Here is a 10,162-nt window from a genome sequence, read left to right on the forward strand (position 1 = left end):
TCTCTCTCTCTCTCTCTCTCTCTCTCTCTCTCTCCAACCCCCAACCAGGTAACTCAAAACCCACCTACCTCTAATCCCTCCAGTAGTTGGCTGTACCATTTTTATTTAACCAATAGTTTTAAATTAAGGAACAAGGTTTACACAACAGAAGCTAGCAAATGTGAGAATTCCCTTGTAGGCAACTAGACCTTTGGGTCTAATTTAGCATTACAATACACAGCAACAGACCAAACCTCAACAGAAAACACAGGAGAGAAAATGGCTACCACAGGTGGAAGTCTCTTTAGTCACTTCTGAATTGCTCGTTCCTTACTTACACTCTGAGACCTACTAAGTGCTCAAAAAACATTTGTTGGATGAATAAATAGCATGGTTGATGCAAGTTATCTGTTTAACCAATGAGCATTCCTTTCTTCTTTAAGATTTTACACACACACACACATACACACACACACACACCTTTTTGTTCAATATATTGTTTTTATTCCTCCTTTATTGATAGGTTATTTGTCTATTCCCATTAATAATCACTAAGTGATTAAAAATTTTAAAAACTATTCAGTTGAAATTTGGACTGTCATTGGGTCTTTTTGGTGTGGTCATATCTGTTTCACTTGCTCTTTTTTTTTTTAAACCTACCTCCCTCACAGCACTTTTTGGCCTCTCTTATTAGTGTGTGTATGTGTGTGTGTATGTGTGTGTGTGTGTATGTGTGTGTGTGTGTGTGTGTGTGTGTGTGTGTGTGTGTGTGTGTGTGTGTGTGTGTGTGTGTATGTGTGTGTGTGTGTATGTGTGTGTGTATGTGTGTGTGTATGTGTGTGTGTGTATGTGTGTGTGTGTGTGTATGTGTGTGTGTGTGTGTGTGTATGTGTGTGTGTGTGTCCTAGGATGGCCTTTAACTCACTATCTTGCCAAAGATGGTTTTGAGTTTCTGATCCTTCTGCATCCACGTGCTGGGATTGCAAGCATGTACCACCATTTTTGGGTTATGTGGTACTGGGCACCGAACTCAGGGGCTCATGCACCCTAGGCTAGCACTCACCAGTTGAGCCTTGTCCCAGACCCTGACTGGCACATTTTCTAAAGGACTTTTCTAGGGAGTTTTCAGGGCTATATATGACTGGTGAGTGAGGACACAGGATTGTCCAAGTGTTTAACATAGTTAGGCAATGACTTTCATATTTTGGAGAAAGAAATGAATTTTTAGAGAGATTTGTGTGTGTGTGTGTGTGTGTGTGTGTGTGTGTGTGTGTGTGTGTGTGTGTGTTGCCTGGCATGTCAAGCAGTTTATAGTGGGCTGAATCTGAATTGGACCAGTGAACAATGGCAGTTCTTTAGGGAATCATTTCTTGTTTGCAAACTGAATTTGAAGAATGTGCAAAAGATCCCATAAAAACCTGGGAAGTACTGATTTCCCATGAGTCTGTGGTGTTGTCATCAGCAGGAATGGCACAGTGTTCCCTTCACAGCTCTCAAAATTTTTTCTTTCCAGTGGCATATTGTCTTATGTTCACACAAGGAAAACATCCACCCAATCCTTCCAATTTATCTTTCTAATCCATTCCGGAAAGCCAGTAGTGCACATGGGTGGAGGGGATCTTATTTCCCCTGAAACAGTAGCTTTTGTTTATGTTGATTTCTAAACAGAAAGTCCAAGAGCTTTAAAATGCTAAGTCCTAATGATCACCCTTTGCCAGAGGGGTTGCTTAGGTTCACTTTCATTTCTGGTTTTGTTGTTCTGGGGACAGATGTACTTACTCAAGTCAATGGCATGCCTACAAAAGGACTGACGTTGTCAAAATGGCATTTCCAGAATGGACCCCTAAAATCAACAGGAACAAGCTAAAGTGAGCACAGTTCTCGCTTAAAGTCAAAAGTGACTTAACATCATAAATTCACAAGCAACAGTGTGGCTAGCCCCAAATCCTTTATGATATCAGTGGACAAACAGATGAGGAAATTGTTTATTTCTTCCTTGTAAACTTGGGAGCAGAGAGACCTAGACTCGGGGTTTAGTGAGGCCAACAGGGCCCCAGATCATCCCATGTTTCCACTCGGCCATTGCTGCCCATGTCACCTCACCTTCCGTTGCTAGACGGTTGCTACCTGTCTAGGAATTATGTATGACATCACAGGAGGTGAGAAAAGAGGAAGGTAAAAGAGGCCAGGAGCACAGGATGGCCCTTCAAGTTGCTTTTACGTAAATGACAGCATCTTTCCTCACCTGTGTCATAGACCAAGCAAACTTGTAAATGTATCCTAGCTGCAAGGGAAGCTGGGAGTCAGGGCGTTCATGTGTTTGGCATTCTAGCTTTTCGGCAAGGGAAAGTAAGGGCCAGAGGAGTGAGCAATGACCTTGGAGTGGCCCCTAGGCCCTAGGTAGTGTTTGTTATGACAGTTTCAGATTCCATGAAGCTGCTAAACTGTTACAAATTACTTATCGAGTAGAACTGATAAAAATCCAACAGAAAGCATCTCCGGAGATAAGACTTTTTTTTTTTTTAACAAGTATTCTTGGGCACAAAAATCATCTGACTTAGGTGTTTGATTTTAAATTTGTCACTTGCTGCTCTTTTTTTTTTTTTTTAAAGAATTCCTTCATGATTTCTTTATTGCTTTTGTTGTTATTTTTATTTTAAATTTTGAAAATCCCAGGCTTGCCTTGAACTATGCATTTCAGGGTGACCTGAACTATTTTAAACAAAAGATTGATTTTATTTGAGTGTATCTGAATGTGGGTATATGAATGAATGTGCTTGTGGTGTGTGTGTGTGTGCATGTGAATGTGCAAGCACAGGGGAGAGGCCAGAAGGCATTGGCTCTCTTGGAACTGGGGTTTCCAGATGCTTCTCTAGTTCATTACATAGATGCTGGGATCTGCACTTGGGTCCTCGTGATTGTGTAGTAAGTGTTCATAACTACTCAGCCACATCTCCTGCCCAGATGTTTCTTTTTATTGCTCCATTTTATGTTTTTCTGTGTTGTAGTTCTTTCTCCAGCTACAGGGGAGGGAGAAATGGAGCAGGGAGATAAGGCGAGGAAATCCTGGGAAGAGAACTGCAGGGACCAGTGCAAATTTTTGCCCCTCAGCTTCCCTGAGTACAAATCAAGGATACTCTGTACCAACTCTGTCTGAAAGAAACTGCTAACCTCATGTAATGGGAGCATGCTTGATGTGAAAACACTGTGAGCCAGCATCTTCATTATGCAGATGGTCTTGCATGTAGATTGGGGCTCTTGCTCTGGGACATTCCCCACAGTGTATGTGGTGGCCTTATGTGACCAGCTTGAATGTATCACCCAGATAGACCCTGGTGACACAGTGTTGGCTGCAGTTTCTGTAGTCAAGTGTGAACCCACGGAGGCAACCCACTCTGTGCAGACCAGTGCTGCTCACGCGAGAAGGGAAGCAGAGTGGACGGTGACAAACTCTATGTGAAGGTTAGCAAGTGAGAATTGGGTAGACTGTGACAAACTCTATGTAAAGGTTAGCAAGTGAGCTGGATAGCATTAGTCACCAGTTGGCTTCTTAGGGTTGAATTAAAAATGTGACTCACAGTTGGATGCAGAGTCAGCTCAGCACTGTCATGAGCACTTTAGCACGCATGCAGTGGGGATGAGGCCTTCCGCCTTCCATTCGGAATAAGTGGTACTTTGTTGTTATCAAAAGGCTGGCCGGGGGCGGGGGGGGGGACAACCACAGGGAATTCACATTTAGCCGAAGTGGCAGGAGATGGGAGCCCGAGGGTCCAACTGACTGCTGGGTGCTTCAGTGAGTGCTGATGGCAGCCAGGCCTGCTGCAGCCACCTACCTGGAGCAACCCCGGTCATTCTGGGTCTCTCTAGGTCACACTCAGTCGTGTGTGGTGCTTCCTCTGCACAAGTACAGCAGAGCACATTGAGTGCCGCAAGCAGAATCCATCTAGTTAGCACTGTGTGGGGAATGGTTGGCTTCCGAGGACCCTGAACTATTGTGTTGGCTGTCCTTGTCCTTGTGGGGGACACAGGACACATCTGATTGCCTTGATACTTCTCTGTGGAAAAATATGTGCCTTCCCTGTGGTGGAGTCAGGTGCTTTCTGTACAAAGGTCTTCCAATTCCCTGTGGTATTTTATTTCATCTGTCTGTCTGTCTGTCTGTCTATTCTATCTATCTATCATCTATCTATCCATCTATCTATCTAGTTATCTATCTTGGGTTTTTGAGACAGAGTCCTACTGTGTAGCCTGGCTGTCCTGAAACTCACTATATAGACCAGGCTGGCCTCAAACACACAGAGATCCACCTGCCTCTGCCTCCTGAGTGTTGTGATTGAAGACCATGCCTGGCTCCCTGTGTTGTTTTACAAGGGCAGTCTCTACAGACCCAGAGACAGACCCCCAAGGAATCAATAACTATGGAAAAAGCTTTTATGGATCCTTGAGGTCAAGAAACTCCAGAAGAGAAACCAAGCTGTTGTTTTAAGGTGCAGATGCCTGCCTCTCAGGAAAGATTCAGCCAACCATCTGTGGATCTTACTGGTACCTTTCTATGTAGGGAGGGCTACCCTCAAACATACAGAGATCCACCTGCCCCTGCCTCCTACCTTTAGTCAATCCAGCTCTCCGGGAAGATCCAGTCAACCATCTGTAGGTCTTGCAGGTACCAGTTCCGTGTTACACAACCTTCAGTCAACCTTCACCTTTAGTCTTCTCCTTTGGGAAGACAAGAAAGGTCATAATTATTTGGCAAATATAATTCCATTTAAAGGCTGATTTAAACTTTAGCCAGTTAACTCAGAACTTTGCCCATGTGTAGCCAGCCTTCTGGATGTTTCTGTATATTCTGATGCTATCTAGTACTTGTGGGAGAGAGCTGAGTGCTTCCACTTGTCTCTCAAATAAATCTCAAACTTGTCTCTCCCCGTGATCCCCACCTGCAAGTTGCACTACGACTTAGGTGTGTCCTCCTCTCTTCTGGTGTAGCTGTTGGAGTTTTGGTTAGATGCTTGTGGTTGAGGCCGAGGAGATGACTCAGTTTGTTAAATACTTGCTCATAAGCAAGCACTGACTTCTAAAACCCATTTAAATATGCCAGTTGTTGTGGTACATGGTTGTAATCCCAGTGCTGGGGAGACAGAGCCAGGGGCTCAGTGGTCAGCCAGTCTAACCAGTGAGCTGCAGCTCAGTGAGGGATCTTATTTCCCAAGAAGGTGGATGGTGTTCCAGAGAATACATGAGGTTGTCCTTTATTGTACATACATGAACACAAACATGCACATGCGAGCACACCCACACCCACACCCACACCCACACCCACCCACACACACACACACACACACACACACACACACACACGGGGATGGGGAATATCTAGTGGTCACACTGAAATGAATGCTCTCTTCACTAGAGAATCTTGTAAGCATTTAGATGCTTTCATAAGATGGTAGAACTTGATTTTCAAAGATGAAGCGGGGAGACTTCTGTCAACAGCCAGACTCCACGCCGTTGGAGAATAATTCTAGTGTGTTTGAGGTTTAAGTGGCTTACCTCTTTCAAAAGCTTTGAACATTCCTCTGGGGGCCTTCTTTGTAACTAAGCCTGTCCTCACCTGCTCCATGGACCCGCCTGCCTCTCTGTGTGTCTATAGCCTCTGTTGGCCTTGGCCTTCCTTGCTTTGGTTGGGTTCATCACTGCCAGCTTTTGTGACCAAATACACTGGCTGCTGAGTTAGTTTCAAAGGTTGCCTCTGATTTTCATAGCAGGTCTTTATTAATAATACCCTAACCGACCAGTGCCTGAACACCAGTAGTAGAATCTCTCCTTGGACTTATTTAAAGTTCAGAATTCATTGTTTTTTCTGGAGATAGAGCATGGGAAGTCCAGGAATTGGCTTTAGGAACCCTGATAACCCAGAACTCTTTATTAGTCTGTTTTAATTGCTGTAACTAACTATCCAAAGGTAGATGCTGTATAAAGAAAAGGTGTTTACTCAGACCACAATTTTGGATCTCTGTTGCCTTCAGTGTATAACAGTGAGATTAGGCTTCCTTAAACCCCAGAACACCCTCCCTAGCTTCTTGGTGGTGTCCCCAGTTAGAGTAAGTCCAGAGAAGGCTCCTAGGCATATTGGGGATCATAAGATCGTTAGGGTCACAGGTGTGTTACAGGATTGAGTGAGGCCTTCCTGGACAGACAGAAGAAAGACACCACTGTTCTACAGCTCCTCCTGGGTGCCACGGGATGGCCGATCTGGGCCTCCCTCAACCCGCGGAGAAATGGGGGTCCTAGTCAGGTCGACAAGGCGTAAGCGAAGAAATGATGGCAGAGATGACACATGAAGTATAAGATCTAAATGTATTTCTTAGAAATGGCATCAGACTTTTACAGTCATTGCAAAAGAGAGATGGTAAATCTGGCAGCTCAATAGTTGAGGTACATCTGAGGCTATCTGAAACATACTGGGTCTAAAGCAGTAGCTATCTCCTCTGGACTGGTGCTGCATCCCCAGGGCCCAAGTGCTCTGGGCCCGGGGGACTGCAGATTGCATGAATCTGAGTCCTAGCCCATCTAAGTTCTAGTGTTAGTCCTGCATGTGAGTCCAAGTCCTTCTTCTCCCAGTCCTCATGTTAGTCCTTCTCCTAGTATACAAAGTGAAAAGCAGGCTTAAGTAGCATACAGCAAGCAGGGCAAACGTCAAGAGTCACATAGACAGGTGACAGCACATCAAGGTCAGTGGGGATCTGGTAGCTAGGTGTGAAGCAGGAGGAAGAGGAGAGGAACTCTACCTGTTGAGGTATTTAGATATTCCTATACTAATTCTCTGGCTCTTGCTGGAGGCAATGACAAGGAGATTAACCGGGGAGGGGGGAGAAGGGGCAGGCAGTGGGGAGTCCCGACCTAACACTTTTAGCTAATGTCCTAGAGGGAAACCCTACATTACTCTCTAGTATGCAAAACACTTCTAACTATTGTAAACTATTTTCCTAAAGAATGTTCTCGACCTCTGTTGCTAGCTCTAGCAGGGCAGTATCCTAGAGAGAAATTACAAGTTATGGGAAGCTTGGTAATAAACCAGGATAGGTTAGAAACATTGTGTCGGCCAGGAGACAATGCCCAATCTTAACCATTTAAGGCACTGGCAGATTCTGGACTCAGTTACTCTTACTTTAGGGCAGTGCTTCTCAACCTTCCTAATGGTGCACACCTTCAATACCATTCCTCATGTTGTGATGCACCCTCCCACTATAAAATTATTTCATTGCTACTTCAGAACTAATTTTGATATTTTTTCCAGTTACCTTGGAGTTTATTTAAACTAAAGAAAAGGTCATGCTTTCATGCAATAGATACTTGGTTCTTTAAATAACAATTGTGACAAACAGCAGAAAGAATCAGAGAATGCTGCACTTGTGACCTATACAAAACATCAACATCTTGGGTTGTACATAATTAAAGAAACATCTCACTTTTCAAAATACTGTAATAGCCAGTAAACAGAGGCATGCCTTTATGTGGGCATAGGAATGCAATTTAGAAAAGAAAAAAAAAAATCACAGGGGAATGAGTCAGTTTCTTTAAAATCACTGAGCAAGAAAAGAGACATTGAACTTCCATACTGATTTTATGCAGCTTTCATACAGTACCTTGACTTAAGTCCAGGAGCAAAGTTAAGCCTCTCTTCCTCTATTTTTGGTAAACAATTGCATGGTAAACTTAGATGACTTTCTCTCTGGATTTTACCTGGGAGTGGTCTTTTTAATATTTATTTAAAAGAGGGCAGTTTTGGCACTTTTATACTGATGTCACCAATGTTAATATTTCTTGGGATCTCAGGAAGATTCATATTCTTTACAGCAGATACAGCACAGGTGGGGCTTTGGCTAAGCCAGTCTCGGATTTCTCCAGTTTCTTTTGAGCATCACCTTGTGTGACGATCTCATTCATGTTGGTCTCCAATACCACCCCCCCCATCAGCATCTCTGCAGGAACATTACAAACCTTGTCTACATGAAATATTAAATCCAGTTCACAGACATTTTCAAAAACGTTTGTCTAATGTTTCCACAAATACTTGAATAAGATCTAAAATAGCAAGTTCACTTTCTGAGGAACCCACACAGAAGACAAAATACAGTGTTGCATAATGTCTGTAAATGAGTTTGTTGTCAGATCCTCCAATTAAGAATCCTTCTTCTAGGAAATTGCAAACATTCGCATCTCCCTTAGATACCAAATGCAAACTCTCTCTAGTGATTTGCTAGTTCTGTCTTCACTGTAGGGTTGATAGAACTTGGAGAGCTGTGATTCCTGGCGTTGTTCAAGATGAGGATGGCCTTGATCATGACTGTGCCAGGCCGACTGGGTAGGCACTGGGGCCAGGGTAGGGTTGGTCGGGGGAGCTTGTTGCTACTCCTTCCCCACCCGTCCCTTCCTGCACGAGCCTGTGCCGAGGGGTGGGGCCTGGAGGCGGGCAATTTTGATAGTTATGAATCATAATGAAAATATCTGAAACGCAGGATATCTGATATGGGACTCCTGTGAAAGGCTTGTTTGACTCTGCCCACTACCCTCCTCCCCCCTAAAAGGATCTCGGTCCACAGGTTGAGAACTGCTGCGTTTAGGGTGTCCTGAAGGTTCTGTACCAGTTTGAGGGACATGCTATTGCCCACATCTGGGCATTTGACTGAATCGTCTCTACAGAGGCCCAATGGAGTAAGAAGCTGAGGAGGAGAGAAGTTTAGATATTTGTTTCTTTGATTTTAAGCTAGAAGACAAAGATGGCTTCACGTCTGTTCTGTCTGTAACTGTCTCGGGGACTTTGGTGATGAGATGAACGTACTTGAGCATTGTGCATGTTTGTCTTGCCAGCATTCTGAGGATGTTACACCATCTTTTTACTTACACCCTGGTGAGCTCTTTTGGGCGTCACAGACTGAGCAAAATTTGAGATCACGGTAGGGCAGACTAAGCAGGGGACTTTCAGCCGAGAGATCAATTTGGTTTTGGAGTTGGGCTTCTTTCTCAGCTTTCTGGGGCCTAGGAAACACTATGTCCATCTCTAACCCTAGGAAGACACATGCTGCCCCTCGGTGGGTATTACAGGGGTCCCCCAAACATAGGGCAAGGTCATCTTGGTTCTTACTTGGAGGAGTCAGTATAGCCCGAGCATAGAGTAATGGTCACGCCCAGTGTGGGCAGGAATAGCCCAACAGCTGGGGCTGAATGTAAGGGAGCGTCTCTTTGTCCTCTTCAGTCCTCTTCTGTCCTCTGTCCTCTTCGCTGAAGTGACTCTGGCTTCTAATCTACCCATACTCCTCTGTGCAGTGTGGAGGGGACTATACCACTTGACTTTTCCTCTTAGACAGGGTTAGTGGCTTTGAAGCTCCTGGACTATCCTCCAGGTGGGAGAGTTTGCATTCAGCTTCACCCTGGCTTCTACGTGGCCCCTCCCTAGAATAGACCAGACATGTTGGCTCGGCCCTCCCTGGGATTTGTCACCCTCAGGAACTCTTCTGGGTTTGTCTAATGCTCCCAAGCTTCTTGAGAAAGGGGGCAAAGAAACAGGACACACGTGACAGAACCTAAACGCCCCATTCTCTGTGTCAATGTTGTCAGCAGTAAACTTTATGTTTTCATTTCTGACTCATTTTCTCCACCTGGTGTTCAATTTACATGTTTAAAATAAATATACAGAGAAGTCACTATATGTACCTGTCGGATAAAATAAAGTCTATGCCTGGTTTGTTATTTGTTGATGTGGTAGAAACACTCCTCCCTTTTCCATCTCTCGAACCCAGGTGCCGATGCTACCAAGACTTGCAGATGGTTCTATGAATACGTGACTGTCTTAGCACAGAATGTGACCATGACTTTGGAGAACCAATGAGTTTTACTCAAATCTACTTTTCAGATGTGGTTTTCTTTTAGTCCAATTAAACTAACTTTCAGTTACATAAATTTCTTCAGTAAGTACTTTGGTAGACTATCAAAGAACGAGCTAGTATTTCCTTTTAAATCACTAGTGTGTGGTTAATTGCTTCAGAAAATATCTGGTTCTTTCCGGTCAATATTTTCTTTGTGGTTTTCTCTAGAGCTGTGGGTTTTAACCTCAGGGTCTAAGATGATCCTGTCGGCAGTAGCTGTAAGATGTAGGTCTAAGATGATCCTGTCGGCAGTAGCT

The 10,162-nt window shown here is 44.2% G+C and overlaps 1 protein-coding gene and 1 pseudogene across 3 annotated transcripts in view; one reads left to right on the forward strand and one right to left on the reverse strand.

The window, feature by feature from the left end:
- Fndc1 (fibronectin type III domain containing 1) overlaps positions 1-10,162 on the forward strand; it is an 89,767-nt gene that overhangs the window by 7,556 nt on the left and 72,049 nt on the right. The gene's annotated exons all lie outside the window — the stretch shown is intronic.
- Positions 7,745-8,324, reverse strand: LOC116077779 (annotated as a pseudogene).

The sequence above is a fragment of the Mastomys coucha genome, unplaced genomic scaffold, assembly GCF_008632895.1.
Source record: "Mastomys coucha isolate ucsf_1 unplaced genomic scaffold, UCSF_Mcou_1 pScaffold5, whole genome shotgun sequence".
Classification (NCBI taxonomy): domain Eukaryota; kingdom Metazoa; phylum Chordata; class Mammalia; order Rodentia; family Muridae; genus Mastomys; species Mastomys coucha.